Raw genomic sequence first — 18,549 nt, 5'->3', positions numbered from 1 at the left:
CGCCTTCTAACGGATTTTTTGGCTACCCAGAGAATACTTGGTCTGAGACCGGAAGTCGTGAGCTGCTTGAGCCATATGTAAAAGAATCGTTTTTGGCCACACCCAAGTGAATGGCGCTCAGGGAACTTTCCTCACTTGTGTGAACTTCTACACATAACTCCATATTCCAATTTTGACCGATCTTAAAAATCTTGATAAATTAATGCTTCATAAGAGCTTGCGAGCCCTTAACATAAATTTGTAAACCATGCTGTGAGATCTTCTGTAAAGCTTTTCAATTTACTGCTTCCTACAGCTCTCATTTCGTAACCTTAAACTTGTGTGGAGAGAAATCGGTGGCATCACTTTTTCACACCAACCACATTTAGCTGAAAATTTCCCACCGGCCACACCAAAACCATACTTTGTTTATGCAAATGTTAATCTTTTTGGCCCTTTCAGAAGTTTGCATGGACGGCTTTTGCCATTTAGCCATGCAGCTCTGTGGTCATCAATTTAAAAAGCGCCAAAATGATGCTTTCACTTTTGCTATTTTGCCATTCATTGTCGGTGCTGCTGCGCTTTCTTGCTGTTGTTGGCCATGAGGACCAAGGGCCGACAAAAAGTAGATAAATATGTATATATGTATGTATACGGAAAAATAAGCAACTATGCGCTGGCACGGCTGAAAACAGCATATTCTTCACTATTTTTTCTTTTCTTTGGATTTTTTTTATGTGAAAGTTGTAGTCGCGCAACACAACACTTGACAGCCATGAATGGCAAATGCTGCTGTCCTCCTAGTCATTGTAGTCACTCTGTCTCATTAACGAGCGAAACGAACGAACGTACGTACGAGCGCGTGAAAGCGTCGTAAATGATGCTATTGCCATTGCCATTGCTACTGACTGCTCTTCAGCGGGGTGGCTTAGGGTGCGGGGGGTGGTCTTCAAGTTTGCGCCATCACTTTTATGGCACTCCCCACGCCACTCGCCCTCCGCCTCGTGTATTGTACATGAAATGTTGTCGTAAAATAAAGTACACTGCAATAAAGGCGCTGCAACAAAAGCAACAACAATACTGTTGCGCCAAGAAGTTTCATCTCAACACGGCCAGCCGACTTTATGGCAGCCTCAATGTGCGCGAAATGCATTTCAAACGCTTGTGTGTGAGTGTGTGTGTGTTTGTGTGGTGTACTATGTGGGCGGCGCACAGTATGCTTTATGTAATACATACCTACACGAGTTTACAGTTACTCATTTAATTTCAACGTTGTCACGCCACAAACTTAGCACCCTCTACTTCATCGCTCTTTTCTCGAATTTAGTTTGCTGCAACACCGAATTGCTGGTTTTTAGGTGCGCGCGTGTATGTGTGTGTGTGTGGGCGCTCGCTCGCTCATATTTGCACAAATGTCTTGTAATGAACATGATTAATGGTGTTTTGTGCGAAAATCTGTTGTCTTGTTTACATTTCAAGCATTATTAATTAAAACTAATTTAACTTTTTGCGCTGCTAACGGCAATTACCAAGTACAAATGTGGCTGCAAGGTTGCATTTCATCATAAAGCGCGTGTAATTAAATAAAAGTAAAAAAAAAATGTTGCCCTGTTGTGGTTTTCTTATTAGATATACTTGTGAACTTGGTCGCTTTTGCAGTTGTTGTGTTTACTTTTTGTTTATTGTTAGTGTTGTCTAGTAAACCCTTTATTTGGTTTGCCACGAGGCTTGTAACACAAAGAAGAAAACGTTGAAAATTTGAAACAAGATGTTATATAAATAATCAGAGTGGCGAGTTGAGTTAATAATGTAATTTTGATTCATCTATCTGATCGTCTGTCTGTATATACTCCAACTAGTCCCTCACTTTTTAAGATATTGATCAGTCTCTTGATGTCTGCTCTTAAATGGATCCCATGGAAGGACGCTGCATATCCAGAACCTCTGAACACGTCTTCTCAACGTCTCCGCCGCGTAGTCGACAGTAGCACAGCCATTGGGATGCTTTTGAGAGCATTCGCACATTTGCCCGCTCTTCCGTTTCGTGTGAACCTTTTCTGCGCTACTACATCCGTCACGAGAGTGAGCAATAGCCTCTTTTCTGCGAGCACCTTCTGTATCCGCCCGATGTGACTACCCCGAACCAAAGCAGCTGAGCTGCCTACTTTTGCAGCGGCCGCAGTCAACTTCGCCTCAGAAACAGCGCGCGCTCCTTTGACGATAGGGCATCCTTAAGACCCTTGGCTCAACGCGGTGAGCTTTCGGCCGCGACAGAGCCCCTGACGCGGTAAGGCCATCGTTACTTCCAAATTCGACTCGGTGTTGAGAAGGCATAACACCTCGGATTAGAATGCAGCTCTTTCTCCTGACGCATGCAGCTTCCCACAACAGACTCATGCTGGTTGGGAGAAGCCGTGAATGCCTTGCAGCTAAGCCATTTGGGTGCCGCAGGAGTGGTCTGGCAGGGGGACGGACTATATTCAGCTGTTATTTTCTAAAGCTGAATGATTGCTGAAAAGCCAACATACTGACTATACTGGTTTGTAATTATAGTCCAAGTCTAATTCACGTCAGTCCAAATCGCATTTTCCATTTGCTTATTTAAGTCAATCCAAAACATCAAGTGTAGCCAAGTTTTTATCTACTCGGTTCCTCAAAATTTATACTCACAAAGCTCTTAGAAATCACGGGAGAAACCTCTCTATGCTTTATTCAGCTATTTTCTCTTAAGGTGATTATGTGCGGAAAGACTATACAATTCTGGACCAGAAAAGCAACAGTAATTCTAGTCTAGTCTAGTCTCATCAATCGAAGTCTCATTTTCTCTTTCCTTGTTGAGATCAAACCGAAATATCAAGTGTTGTCAAGTCCTCACCATTCTACCGGTTCTATGCTTTGCAATACGTCATTAGCTCATAAAGATCAGTGATTATCCTCCCGTTTTTTTCGGGAACTCAAGGGTCACCTTAGATCCCACTACTACATCACTTATTATGAATGAAGTTTATTCCTCTTTACTCAATCCGAAACAGCAATGATGTCAAGAACTGTATATTACATATTCGATTTCAAGAACGAAAATTATATTACTTTTGATTCAGACTATCTAGTAGATGTCTCATGTATATAACGCCCATATTAGGGGTCGGAACTTTGATCGTTTTTTGTATACCAGAGGTTTCTTATTAGCCTAAATTCTCAACTTTGACATTTTACTGAAACAAATACAGCGGCTAAATACCTCCGCTATTCTTAAAACATCGAAAGAAACCTCAAAACCAAAGAATATATCAAGTCTAAAGCCTGGTTTGTTGTGCTTTTTCGGTTGCAAGTTGCGAGAATTGATCCTTTGATCAAAAGATTTGTGATCATTGTTCTGTAGTATTGAAGCTTGACTCTGTCTCTGTAGCTTTGGTTGGATGTTTTCAGTTAGACAAACTCATCAGCTAGTTTGTCTTCAACTTTGACGAATATTACCTAGTTTGTTGTTAATTATTACTAGGATCGTCAATTGTCATAAGCCGTGTCTTCAAATTATCTGAAATAATGTGTTTCACACGAAGTTCCGTTGCATAGTCAAATGAACTTTCTTTTGACAGTCCGATTATGGAGATCTTAATTTGGGACTAAAGAGAAACTATTAAAATCAGGGATTATACAGTTTCAAGTAGGTCAGAAGTACTCAGACAATGTTGTTGTTAATGTTAATTCCTTAGTAATTTTGAAGAATGCTGTCTAGTCGACAGTCTTTGGTTGGATAAAAATCCGTCTCCGTTCTAGTTACGTAGAACAGACTGACGTGGAAACTATACTGCTTTACAGTTTGATATTAGTTTGATCATCAGACCAACCAGTCGTCTGGTAGCAAAATATTTCTAGTCTGTTACTGTACATTTAGAAACATCCGAGTGGTAGATACGCGGATAAGCTCATCTCAGTCGTATATCTGAACAAATAAGCATTATATTCACTAAGTTATTAATACCGTCATCATGGCGACCGCAATGCAGCAAAATTCGGAAAAATTTTAAGAATAACGGTTCCCTCCTACCTGCTGTGAACTTTTTCTTCTGCTTTTGAAAAATCCGATACAAAATTTTCCCCATTCAGGTTCTCGTATCTGGCATCTTAATCACCTGCTGAGACTCTAAAACAACTTTCCAAAAAAGTCGTTGGCAAAGTTTGCTTATTTCAAAGTATCCAATGTAATGAGATGAGGGTCAAGTTAGAAACTAAAGAAGTAAGACGGGGTTGAATACGGCGAACCAGATTTAGCACGGATTTGTATTTCTTTGAAGAAATCCTTAGAATAAATGGTGTTCAAGAAGTATTTTATTTTAAACAAATTTGAAAAAATCTTCTCAGGAATATAAGGGGTTCTGTTTTATCTCAGCGTCGTAACAAATTGTTCAGGCGGAAATGGTCTAATACAAGATCCCGTTGGCACCGCAGCCGCAAATAGGAAACATCCATCTGCAACTGGCGGATACATTTAAATATCTAGGGCTCATCCTGAATAGGAAGCTTTCAAGGAAGTAGAATATCGAAGAGGAAGCAAAAAAGGCATCGATTGCCTTGTACTGCTGTAGAGGAGTCTTTCGCAAAAGATGGGTCTCTCATCGAAAGTCGTCCCCATGGCTCTACGACACCATAGTCAAGCCCATTATGTTCTATGGAGTCGTTATGTGGAGGAGGCTCTTGAAAAGACCACACTTGCAAAGAAACTCGAGAGCGTTTAACGAACGGCGCCCATCATCAAGTGTGGTGCACTAAGATCCACTTCAAGCATGGCATTTAACGCCGTCTTTAATGGCTGCGAAAGCTGCTATCAGACTCAGAGAATCTCGGTTCTTAAAAATATATAAGTCTGATTAAAAATATATAAGGTCGGATGGATATCCTCACTCGCTTTGATTTTCTACTGGATCACTTGGATCATGGAGTCGCCAAACCGAACTCTGGCGGCTCCTACTCTACCCATATACCGCAAAGGTAGTTGTAGGTGGGAAAAAATCGTTAGAGGAGAATGTCAGTGAGCTTTTTGATGAATGAGTCAAAGCTTGCGGTGAAGGTTGGTGGAGGGTTTACTGTCAGGAGCTTCTCTATCAACTCCAGCTTCAGACTTCTTGACTATTACAGTGTTTTCTAAGCCGATGTTGCAACCATTATGGTGCTCCGGAGTACAGCTTCTTTCAGAGAAGTGATCATCCACTCAGATAGCAGAACGAGATACTGGTCTTAAGCTCATTAGCCTTCAGGGTTGGTCAAGTAGTACCTAACCTCGCTATCAATAGCATCGATTGTCTTTGCGATAAGACTGTTATGAGGCCCAGGCCACAGCGGAACCGTCGGAAATTGTAAAACCGATGAGATAAAAAGAGAAGACACTCTAGAACCGTTATCGGTAGAATGGGAGCTGGTCGGTGCTTCTCTATCTTCTTGTGTTCTGCAACTAGATAGCTGGGCTTCGCGGAAGCTTGTCCACCATGCGCACATGTACTTCATGTACTTTCGCAAAAACTTTTGGCTCAAGATCTTGCGATCACCTAGTGATCACTTTTTACCGTAAGTAAAGCCACTTTTCCCTTTTGCTTGATATAATTTACTGCGAAATTCGCGATAAATGTGTGTTTTTTGAGATCTAAAGAGTACCGTTATTTAAAAAGTGGGCGTGGTCTTAAAGTAACCAATCTCCGGAGAGCATGCGCACTTCAAATTACCGTTAGCAGCACAAATACATTATACCCGCGAGCCAGAAACTCCGCTTGGCTCAAAAAATCCATCGGCGACACAAATAAACAGCACGAACGCAATGTTGGTTTTCCATCAACTATTCGAAACTTGCCGAGAGAGTTCGTACGGTGGAGAGTAAAAACTTCAGGAAAAAGAAAACAGTTTTTCTTCCATTTAATCTATAGCGCCATGGAGCAGTGTGCGCTGAGCAAATATTTTTTCGTAATTTTCCACAGTTTGCTTGCCAAGCTGGGGCCACACGAAGCACTCGCTCGCGTTCGCGCTTGGGTCAGGCGGTTTTTTCGCTTGATTATTTATTTTGTACCGTTTTGCAGTATTTGTTGTTAAACTTTTAGTGGCGCGCCGTCTGTTGCCATTGTGGCATTTCAATATGCATGCAACAAAGCGTGCAACAACAACAATAAACATTAAGCGAAAGCGTAAAAAGTTTTTATTTTTAATTTTTTTTTGTTTTTCTTTTTTTCTACTTTGCTCTAATTTCGTTACAGCGCTGATACCCCCCACCACGCCGCTGTCTGCATTTGCTTAGTCGGTCATTTTGTGGTGGCCAGTCTGGCTTACTTAGGAACGAAAGGATTGGCGTATATCGAAAGGAAGCACACAAACACATAAACATACATACACACATAGAAAGTATGGAGGTGGGGACCACTCGACGCGCCAAGGAAAACTATCGAATGTGCGCGATTCATGCGAGCGGAAAGCGTGTAATGTGAAACTCCATTTCACAGATTGCGATATGTGCGTGTGTGTGTGTGCTTGTGTGCGTGTCAGCCCTCGTTGTGGTCAATATGTAGGACGCGCTTGCGAAGTAACGAAACTCCCATGCGATTTCGAGAATGAAATTGCTGTTGATTAAATGTATACAACACACACACACACACATACATATTTTCCCTTTGTGTAGGTGTGCGCTGTGAAAATATCTCGTTTGAAGTGTAATAAAAATGAACTATGCATTTGCGTGTTTATAAATCATAAAAAACGACACTATATATGTGTCTGTGTGTGTGTGCGTCACGCTACACGCTGTTGCCACTGGACCACAAGTCAAGGCGGGCTCCGCTTTTTTGGGGTCACGCACCTGTGGTCGCAATGCATGTGAAAAACTTTGAAAATTCCAGCAACAGCAACAACAAACACTGTGGTTTAGCGCATGTGGTGAGCGTTAATGTGTTTGTGTGTATTTAAATTAAGTGAAATAAAATAGCGAAGTACAAATGAAACAAATAAACATAACGAAATGAAAACATTAGCAAATAAATAATAAAGAAAAAACAACAAAAGTGAAATAAGTTCCTAATAATATGAGAGTTGGGTCAACTAATGAAATTTGCCTCGTTAAAAATCCCTGCTGGGAATATTAGTAATACTTTGCTCAAACAATGTTGGCCGCTAAATGCGCTGTAGCGCCTAAAAGTATGCAATCAAATATTGTTATATGAAAACAGCGAGTTACAGTTAGTTGGTGTTGGCAAAATAGCAAATATAAATTTGTTTGTACTAAATGAACGTCCGAACCCCCACGGCCCTCAACGTGTAATGCCATTGTCGGTAAGTGCTGCCTAATTAACAATCTCATTCATTAGATATTGACATAGCACAGGCTCCCTAAGCACTCGACTGAAGTGCAAAGTTTTGAAGAGATAAATATGTAGACATATATATATACAGTGGGAAGCTAAACTGTCCGGATGTTTTGCACTAAGGAAGTAAGGTAATGAAAATAATACAAATATAGGTATATTATCAGATATATGTATTTTTTTTATTTAATTGAACATTATTCTAAATTATAAAGCACAAAAACTCATATAAATTGCTTCAAAAAAATAAAAAAATTAAAAAAACAAAAAAATTCATTATTCGGACACTTTTGCACTGTTTGCTGTTTGTTTGTTGAAACCAATTAACGTTGCCAATTTAATATTTCGTCCAAAGGCCTTTATTTCTAATTACGTTTTCAATACGTTTTGGCATACTCTCCACCAACTTTTGGATGATATCACGGTCAAGAGCTCGCCATTCATGTTGTATTCTCTCCCAAAGCTCGTCAACATTTTTTGGTGGGTTTTCATTTGCTCCTAGCCTTCTTTTCACAATAAATAGCCCATAAAATTTCTATAGGATTCAGGTCTGGGCTTTGTGCAGGCCATTCCATTGTCCCAAAAGTTTGGTTTTGTAGCCAGCTTTTAACTATTTTGGCCGTGTGCTTCGGATCCCCGTCTTGCTGAAAAACAACTTCTTCGGTTGGATAAGCACTCTCGTCAACAAATTCTGGTAAATTTGTTTGTAGAATATTTAGGTAGTCCTCCTTCTTCATTATACCTTGGATTCTCACCAAAGGTCCAATGTTCCACCAAGTAAAACATCCCCACACCATTATACTGCCGCCGCCATGTTTCATCGTTTCCTTCACATGGTGCTTTTGGATGCGCTCCTGCGGCCTATGCCAATAGTATTCCTTTCCATCAGACTGGTATCGGTTGACTTTAGTTTCGTCGCTCCAGATAACCCGTTTCCAGTCATCTACTGTCCAATTTTTATGGGTTTTACAGAAATGAAGGCGTCTTTTCACATTTCTATCGGAAAGTGCTGGCTTTTCTTTTTAACACTGGCTACTAAAACCAATTCTATTTAATGCGAGTCTAACCGTCCAGGAACTGACATCCTTACCAATACTTTTTGCAGCATTTTTCGGGGTCTTGGTGTCCTTATTATGTAGCAAACGTTCAATCTGCCGGGCATCACCATCAGAAAGTAGTCTTGGTCGACCCCCTTGGTTATTATTGCAAGCTACATTTCGTCGTTTTTTTTATATCATTTACCGTGGATTTACTTAAATTTAATTTTTCAGCAATTTTACGGCATGAATAATTATTTTGCAACAAATTTATCACATTGTTTTCAATATCAGTTGGCGTTTTTCTCATTTTTGAAGATCTTTTAATTTTTTATTTAAAAATCGTGTTAATCAATTCACAGGTCAAACAATAATGCACAATTAGAGCAATAAAGGCTTGATAACGAGACAACAAACAGAAAAAAAAAACCAACGGGTTAAATACCGTTACATTTTAACAAAGCAATATCGTGATAATGTTTATTTCTTGTACTGTGCAAAAGTGTCCGAATAGTGAATTTTTTGTTTTTTTAATTTTTTTATTTTTTTGAAGCAATTTATATGAGTTTTTGTGCTTTATAATTTAGAATAATGTTCAATTAAATAAAAAAAAAATACATATATCTGATAATATACCTATATTTGTATTATTTTCATTACCTTACTTCCTTAGTGCAAAACATCCGGACAGTTTAGCTTCCCACTGTATATATTTCTTTAATACAGTGTGATATATATACATATGTATGCCTCTTATTTTCACTACAAACATATATACATATATATTATTATCATATCGGTGTATATTGCAGTGGCGCAGATGAGATTGTAGGAAGCGAATTTTGTTGGTAAATAGTTTTTTGCTTTAACTTACTCCGTCTAAGTCCTGCCATAAGTTTTGTTACAAGTTCGGGCCAGTACAAAAATAATATAATAAAAAAGAAAGTAAATTTAATTTAATAATGCTAAATGAGCGTTGAGCAATACTTTTCTCGAAATTTTCTTGCTTTGCTTTGCACAAACCTTCAAATGATTCGTCATTGAGCAATAGCAGCATGTACAGAGTCTATTGGTATTGACGCTGCCCGGAACGGCAGATTTTTATAAATTCTTCAAAATTTCCTGTAGGTATTCAGCAAGCCATGTTCGCCAACTGTGACCATAAACTGTTGTCCATTGGATTCAAATCTGTACTTCCAGAAGACCATTAATCTGCAGCTATGAAACCAGGAATATTGCTTTTAAGCCACTGCTGAGAGATGTTTGGTTTATGTAATGGAACAACATTTTATTGGAGCAACCCATACTTTTTACTGATGACAATTTTGCTTAGCTGCCTTCTTACTGCTCTTCTTTATTGGCGTAGACACCGCTTACACTGTCATAGCTGAGTTTATAACTGTGCACCAGTCGTTCTTCCTCTTCGCTGTTTGGTGCCAATTGGAGATTCTAAGTGTAGGTAGATCCTTCACCACTTTGTCTCTTCATCGAAGTGGAAGTCTTTCTCAGCTTCCCTCGGCGAGTATGGCGTCGAATACTCTCAGAGCTGGAGTGTTTTCGTCTATACGGACGACATGAGCTAGCCAGCGTAGTTGCTGTTTCTTAATTCGCTGAACTATGTCAATATCGTCGTATATCTCGTACAGCTCATCGTTCCATCGAATGCGATATTCACCGTTTATTTATGCGACCATAAATCTTCCGCAGAACTTTTCTCTCAACTCTCAAACTCATAACGCCGACTCATCAACTATTGTAGTCGTCCATGCCTCTGCAACGTATAGCGGGTTGAGAATGATGAGTGACTTATAGAGTTTGGTCTTTGTTCGTCGAGACAGGATTTTGCTTCTCAATTGCCTAATCAGTCCGAAGTAGTACCTGTGGGCAAGAGTTATTTTGAGCTGGATTTCGAGGCTCACATTGTCGCGAATAGACGAAGTTATGACTGTCAACAGGGACATGGGAGCCAAGTCGTGAGTTTGTTTGATGACAGGAAATATTTCGTCTTAACCTCGCTCACTACCAGATCCATTTACTTCGCTTTCTTAAGTAAGCAGTAAGCAGAACTAACGGCGCGGGTGTTGAGGCTGATGATATCAATATCATCTGCCTACGCCAGCAGCTGTACACTCTTATAAAAGATTGTGCCTTCTCGATTAAGTTTTGCAGCTCGAATTATTTTCACCAGTAGTAAATTAAAAAGTCGCACGACAGGGAGTCGCCTTGTCTGAAACCTCGTTTGGTATCGAACGGCTCGGAGAGATCCTTCCCGACTGAGCTTTTGGTGTTGCCGTATTAGTTTTGCGGGTATACCAAGTTCAGACATAGCGGAATAAAGGCAGCTCCTTTTTGTGCTAACAAAAGCAGCTTTGAAATCGAAGAGAGGTGGTGTGTGTCTGTCTTCTATTCACGGCTCTTTTCCAAGACTTGTCGCAGATAAATATCTGGTCAGTTGTGGATTTTCTAGGCTTAAAGTCACACTGATTAGGTCCAATCGGCTTGTTGACGGTAGGCTTTAATCCTTCACACAGTATGGTCGATGCGATGTTGAGAAAACTTATCCCACGGTAATTGGCGCAGTTTGTGGGGTCTCCCTTTTGTGGATTGGGCAGAGCACACTTAAATTTCAGCATTCTTTCGTCCTCCCATATTCTACAAAGATGCTGATGCATGCTCTTTATCAGTTCTTCGCCGCCGTTTTTGAGTAGCTTAGCCGGCAATCCGTCGGCTCCGCCGCTTTGTTGTTTTTCAGGCGGGTAAATGGTCGCGCAATGGAACGTCTGCTCCATCGTCATCGATTGGGGAATCGGGTTCGCCTTCTCCTGGCGTTGTACTTTCACTGCCATTCAGCAGGCTGGAGAAGTGTTCCCTCCATAATTTTAGTATGCTTTGGGCATCGGTCACTAGATCACCTTTGGGGGTTCTACAAGAGTATGCTCCGGTCTTGAAACCTTCTGTTAGTCGCCGCATCTTTTCGTAGAATTTTCGAGCGTTACTCCTGTCGGCCAGCTTATCAGTGGTTCATACTCAGGTATTTCGGCCTCTCTCTTTTTTCCCATCTCGGAGTGAACGCACGTCCAAGACACTGGAGACGTGTCTTCCGTCTATCACAACATGATCGATCTGGTTGGTGGCTTATCGATCCGGATACAGCCAGAGAGCTTGATGTATTTTCTGGTGCTGGAATCTAGTACTACAGATAACCATATTTTGGGCCCCGGCGAAGTCGATCAGCTTCAACCCATTTGAGGTTGTTTCCCCGTGGAGGTTGAATTTACCTACTATTGTGCTAAAGATACCTTCCTTGCCCACCCTGGCGTTGAAATCGACAAGCACGATTTCGATATCGTGGCAGCTCTCATAGGTGCGCCCAAGCCCTCATGGAAGGTCACATCGCTTTTTTTTTTCATCGGGGCGTGGGCGCAAATCGGTGATATGTGGAAGAACTAAGCTTTGATATGAATTGTTGTTAGACGTTTATCCACCATTTAGCACGGATGTAAGTGATTAAAATGGGTACATTTCTATGACAAAATTGTAGCTTGGAATATTTCATGGAAGCATCTTAACTCTCAATATGCGTAAAAAAATATAAAAACAATTTCATACCTATAATTATTTTCTCCCTAAATATCCATTCAGTCTCTCTCTCTCTCTTACCCACTCTGCCTACAAATTAAACAATAACTCCACCCTGCATCAACCTCAAAAGTTTGCCAATCGTTATAAATTATTTTCCACTGCTTCTGACAAATTCCTTGTACTTATTACTGTAAATACACACACAGATACACGCTGAAGTAAACAGATCTCAATATTCCGTTATGAATTATCGCAGCGCGTCCCTGAAGTGTGTTAGCTACATCAATGAGCGGTTGCGAAGAATGCACTGTGGGTGGTTAATTGTCGCAACCAAATCGATTGTTGTGATGGCTTACGGTAATACGCGCACACCGTGGACGGGGATACAACTTATATGACAGTTGTAAATTGTAAGTGACCTCCTTCGCTTGTGACAGAAATAATTTCTCAACTTGTTGTTGCTATTATGACTGTGTGGATGTCGAAGCAGCAAATCGAACTGCAACAATATAGATGTGATATTGCTTTATATATACAGAATTTAACGGTAAAAAACCAGAAAAAGAAAATAAAAAACAATAAAAAAAATATAAAAATTCCAAGAAAATGACGCAAAACTGTAAAGTTAACTGTGTGTGAACTCGTCCTTACACCTACATACATATATGATTTTGTAGATTTGTGTGTTGGAAACTGAAAATTTATATTATTGTTATGTTGTTGCTGTTATATTTATTTGTTATGTGGTATTTTTTATTGCCATCTGTTTGTGTCGTTCGTTCGCTCGTGTTGTGTGTGTGTGCGTGTGCTTGAGGTGAATCAGCAAAAGGTTGCGAGCAGTCGAAAATTTATTATTTGAAAAGATGCTGCCATTACCTCCCAAGGACACTTTAGTAAATTTTGTCTACGATTTTTCATAGAATACACTTTCATATGTGTACACATGTATTTGCGCATAATAGCTCAAAACATTTACGGATATTGCGAAAAATTCATAATGCTGATGCTAACTTCAATACATCAAATTTTTCTTCTGAGGTAGCTCATGTTTTGTCATATTTTTATTTATTTTTAAAAAATTTATTTATCATTCATATTGAAGGTTTTGTTCCAAAAAATGTTTTAATTGCAATTTATGCTTTCATTACCCTTTTGTTTTAAATTCCTTTGCGGAAAAGCTGAAATTATTTCTTCGCTCCAAAATGTAGGCAACATTTTTTAATGGTTCCACATAACTATATGTGGTTAAATTTCATTTGGTTTGTGGTGGTAAGAAAGTTAACTCAATTTTGTTATATTGGTGAACATAACCTGCTAAATTAATGATTTTATCGAATCAATGAAGAGTCAGTAGTTTTAGTTTAGTTTTAGCGTTATATTGGAAGAAGGCGTGGTTGTGAACCGATTTCACCCATATTTCGTACATGTCATCAGAGTGTTAAGAAAATATTATATACCGAATTTCATTGAAATCGGTTGAGTAGTTCCTGAGATATGGTTTTTGGTCCATAAGTGGGCGACGCCACACCCATTTTCAATTTTTAAAAAAAGCCTGGGTGCAGCTTCCTTCTGCCATTTCTTCCGTAAAATTTAGTGTTTCTGACGTTTTTTGTTAGTCGGTTAACGCACTTTTAGTGATTTTCAACATAACCTTTGTATGGGAGGTGGGCGTGGATTTTATCCGATTTCTTCCATTTTTGAACTGTATATGGAAATGCCTGAAGGAAACGACACTATAGAGTTTGGTTGACATAGCTGTAGTAGTTTCCGAGATATGTACAAAAAACTTAGTAGGGGGCGGGGCCACGCCCACTTTTCCAAAAAAATACGTCCAAATATGCCCCTCCCTAATGCGATCCTTTGTGCCAAATTTCACTTTAATATCTTTATTTATGGCTTAGTTATGACACTTTATAGGTTTTCGGTTTCCGCCATTTTGTGGGCGTGGCAGTGGGCCGATTTTGCCCATCTTCGAACTTAACCTTCTTATGGAGCCAAGAAATACGTGTACCAAGTTTCATCATGATATCTCAAGTTACAGCTTGCACGGACGGACGGACGGACGGACAGACAGACATCCGGATTTCAACTCTACTCGTCACCCTGATCACTTTGGTATATATAACCCTATATCTGACTCTTTTAGTTTTAGGACTTACAAACAACCGTTATGTGAACAAAACTATAATACTCTCCTTAGCAACTTTGTTGCGAGAGTATAAAAATATCTATAATTCTCATTTCAACCTTTAAACATGCCGTTTGCAATAAGAGGATATAATTTCCAAAGTTGTACCGACTGTAAGAAAAGGCACCTAGAATCTCTCTCCGTAGATTGGAAACTAGTACTCCGCATTTTCTTGTATATTACTACGAGATAGTTGGGCTGCGTGGAGATCGATCGCAAGAGGGTAGCCTCCCCCATTGCCCTATTGGCGTCCACGCAGTGAGGCTGGGGATCCTACCAGATGCCTTCTACAGAAGCTGTATGGAAGAAGATGAGGTGGAAACTACTCAACACTTTTCAGCCATCCCACCGAGCTGGCGGGAATGGAAATTAAACACCTGTGAAAATTTGTATTGGCTGCTAAGCGATTTACTAATTTATAAGTTCGAACACAGGAGCTCTTATTTTTTATTTCCTTACAAAAAAGTACATATAGTAGTCCACGTACTATCTTTGAACAGCCATCCCTAACCTAAACAAATGTAACGTATAGGGATCTCAATTTGATATTACAGGATAATTTAGTTATCTCTTCGGTTCTCTATGGACTCATTGAAGAAGCAATTATAGGTCTATTCGTTTTAATGTTTTATAAAAATTTCAATACATTCAATATTAAATCGGTTATGAGTCTTCCAATAGAACAGTTCCATATGAAATTCTTATAGAATGGCAAACGTAAAGCGATTTTATTTCGGTTTGAACATTACCGTGAAGATACTTTACTTTCGATTTCCGGCATAAAAATTCTTGGTTTCAGATGATTTTAGACAATTGAAAGTCCACTCTGACTATGAGCCCATTCTGGTATCGAAAATCGTAGCTGTTGTACAAAAGCTCTTGCTATTTAGTAGTTATACTCTGAGCCTGGGTAGGTATTACTTTAATCTGTTTAAGTATACAGAACGCAAAAGCAAAGATTTCTCTCTTGATTTGATTTCCTGGATATTATTTAGGGAGCGAGTTTGTGAAGAAAATTATTGATTTCGGGGACCTATTTATAGAACATCGATTTAGAAATACTTGTATGTTGTATAAGGTATTGGTTCCAAATCATCAGTTTTTCTTCTTTCTGGCTTTAGTATTTCAGGGATACTTCAAGCGAAAAGTTTAAATTTAGTAGTCGACAGAGGTAATTTCTTAGAAAATTACTAGCGGTGATTGTTAAGTTTTTGCGTGATGTTGATTAGCTTGGACAAGTAATATTACAGATGTTTTGAATCTTACATGGAATGTTATTAGAGTCAAAACGATTGGCACAACAGGGGGTTCTAATCATAAAATGAATATACGACGACAAATTACATACATTATAAAGGTTAGAGGTAAATGCGCTACCGTCCACGATCGATTTTAATCTCAATCTGTTTCATATAAGGCAGTTAATGGACGACTTCAGCCCTTTAGTCAGAAAATATTTTTCGGGAACTTATTTACAAAAAGAAGGTTCAAAAGTCAAGTGAACCTGACCTTTGCATTTTAAAAATTTTAATATGGGGTATGCTAGGAATTTTTTATAAATGCTTTTAAGATTTGATTGTGTTCTGAGCAGAAACTGCAACTTCATAGCACCTCAATGCAATGGCAATGGAATGGATTACTTCATCTCGGCTTCGGTTTTTGATGTAATATTTTATCGTTTGAAATCGAATTATTTCATCTCTGATAGTATGCATTTCGTAACGATTATTCTGTGCACTGAAAACAACAACAGTTTGTATTAATTAAACTTAAATGAATTTGTTATAAAGGGTGTTCCATTTCGAGGTTCCCTATTTTTTAAAGAAACAACACAGAAACTTCCAATTTGTTGGCAAATGTTTATTATTTTTCGATATTATCTCGTAAGAGTCCAATTTTCGATGACCCGTTCGAGCGTTTCCAGTGATAACTGGTGAATGACACTCCTGAAGTTATGTTCCAAAGCTTGAATCGAAGCTGAATTGTCCACATAGACTTTAGACTTTATATATTATAACCCCACAGGAAAATGTCTATCGGTGTGATATCTACTGATCTCCGTGATTGCCAATCCACCGTCACAAAACGTGAAGTTATCTGTTCAACGAAGTGTTCTCTTCTTCTCGTCTTGTTGAAACCGAATGTTGCCGAGATCACAAGTTTCAATTTCAGGCATCAAATAGTGGGATGTCAAGGCGCTATAACAGTTGTTGTTGTAGCGGCAAGCGGTCGCCATTGATGGTTACGTTCTCACAGTCAAACGAAGCGATGTAGCTTGGAAAGTTCGAGTGGCTTCAGTTCTTACACAAGCCATATTTTGTAACTTTCAATTAAAGATCTCGACGTAAAATGCACCAAGTCGTTCCATACATACGTCAGTCCGAGTTGCTGCAAACGGCCCCGATTCGACACTTCACGGTCTTCGTTTAGATTCCCAGCTACGGCTGCTATATTTTCTTGACTGCGTGCTGGATGTAGTCTATTCGGTCGAATATTATCCAATAATTAATGTTAGGTCACAAGATGGGGGATGGTGTTGCGAATACTACGTTCAGTAGGCGGATTATGTTGACCATAAATTGAGCGAAATGCGCGAAACCCATTCTTTACAGAACGTGAATTTTCGTAATAAAGTTGAACGGTTTATAAACTTTGTTCAGGCACGAGTCTTTCCATGATAAAATGCCAAACAATACTGAACAAAAATAAAATGAAAGCTTGACACGACTCACGCGAGACCTATCAAAAAAATGCTATTGAAAAAAGTTCCTCTATTTGGTTGACCCGTTATAAATTATTAAATAATGTGAAATAATTAAAAATAATGTTTTTTTTTTTATTAAGGATAATGTAAAGTTTAACAAATGCCCTTACTTTCATTTAAGAGCAGCAACAAATAAATAATGCCACAAAATCTTTTTATTAACGTTAAATTAAATATAATTAAAAAAGCATAATGCCATTAATAATTGAAACATTTCGCAACACAAATATTTGTACAAAGCATTGTATTATATATTTAGCTTGTAATCACATTAAAGACATTAATAACAAGCGCACACATACAAACATACATACACACAAATGCAGCGGGAAAGAAAAAAGGGAAAACCGCAAATAAATCGTTTAAGTAAATATTTATTAAATATTTATGTAAGCTTGCTGAACAGTGTTGCCATAAAAATACACTTACACAGAAACACATACACTAACACATACATATGTATGTATAGAGAAAAAGCATGCGGCCGAAAAATATCAATTTATTTGCAATGAGGCCACCTTCGTGCAGCGATAAATTAAAATCGACAAACATTTTATAATTTCAATTCAACTTTTTTGTTGTTGTACATATTTTTCATATTTTCACTTTCGTTTTGCTTTTTACTTTGATTTGTAGCATTTCGCTTTTCGTGCTGCTTCCTTGTTTTTGCGGCAGATGTCAGCTGCCAGCTGCCATATTTTCACGCCACTTTTTTCGCTTGCCCCATTCTTGGCTTGCTTGTTAGCCGCTTCGCTCGCTTTCGAAGTGGGCCAAACTAAAGTGGCTTAAAATGTATTTGTATATTATGCACGCGATTTACTAAAGCCCCGTATGTATGTGTGTATATGTTGTAATCAGCATATTTTATTGGTTCTATTAGCGTCGTATAAATATCATGGCGCATAGCATACTGCGGACTACTTTCATAACATAACTACAATAAATAGCATAAATAAAGGGTGTTTGTTGGGGGTTTGGCGAAACGGAAACTTCAAAAATAAATTCTTAACCCGAGATCAGTTTTTATGGGTCTCTATCTGAGTATGTGTACCGTTATCTCGGTGAAAACAGAAAAAAATCAAACAAAAGTACATCGGCGTGGAATGAAAGCTCTAACGAAGTCAGACTTACATTATTGCCGAAGCCTTTTTTTGCGATTTTGAGCGCTAGTATATAAATGTTCAATATCTAAGATCATTGCTTTGCCTGAAAGATGCTCGGAAAATATCCTATTGGGATAGATAATTTGGTATGCGGTCCCGCAATGCCTACTCCAATGCCTTAGAGGATTTTCGAGCCGACAGTGAATCACTGGATAGTGCTGCCCTCATTAGTAAGTCAAGCGTGGAATCACTACACTTTGTCTTAATGCTGAGAGCTACTCCAAACTTCTTTGTAAAGTATCCCCTCTTCATAACGATGTCTCTTGGATGAAGGGCCAGCGATGCGTCTTCCCCTAAGACCTTCATTTGTTAAGACGACATTATCTTCCCTTTGTCAAAACACTTTCGCTGCCTGTTTAATCACTAGATGCAGCGGTGTGAACTCCAGCATGACTTCAATTGCGGTTGGACAAGTAAGCATTTCCCCTGAAGCGCAGACACAGGCGAGTCTTTTCAGCTTCGTTAGTTGAAGGCTTACTGAAGACTACGTTGCCTT

At 39.0% G+C, this 18,549-nt stretch overlaps 1 protein-coding gene across 11 annotated transcripts in view; it reads left to right on the top strand.

The window, feature by feature from the left end:
- The window catches only part of LOC105229811 (uncharacterized), a 212,483-nt gene that overhangs the window by 9,395 nt on the left and 184,539 nt on the right, over positions 1-18,549 (top strand). The gene's annotated exons all lie outside the window — the stretch shown is intronic.

Source organism: Bactrocera dorsalis, chromosome 4 (assembly GCF_023373825.1).
Source record: "Bactrocera dorsalis isolate Fly_Bdor chromosome 4, ASM2337382v1, whole genome shotgun sequence".
Classification (NCBI taxonomy): Eukaryota; Metazoa; Arthropoda; class Insecta; order Diptera; family Tephritidae; genus Bactrocera; species Bactrocera dorsalis.
This window is presented reverse-complemented; position numbering and strand designations above follow the sequence as displayed.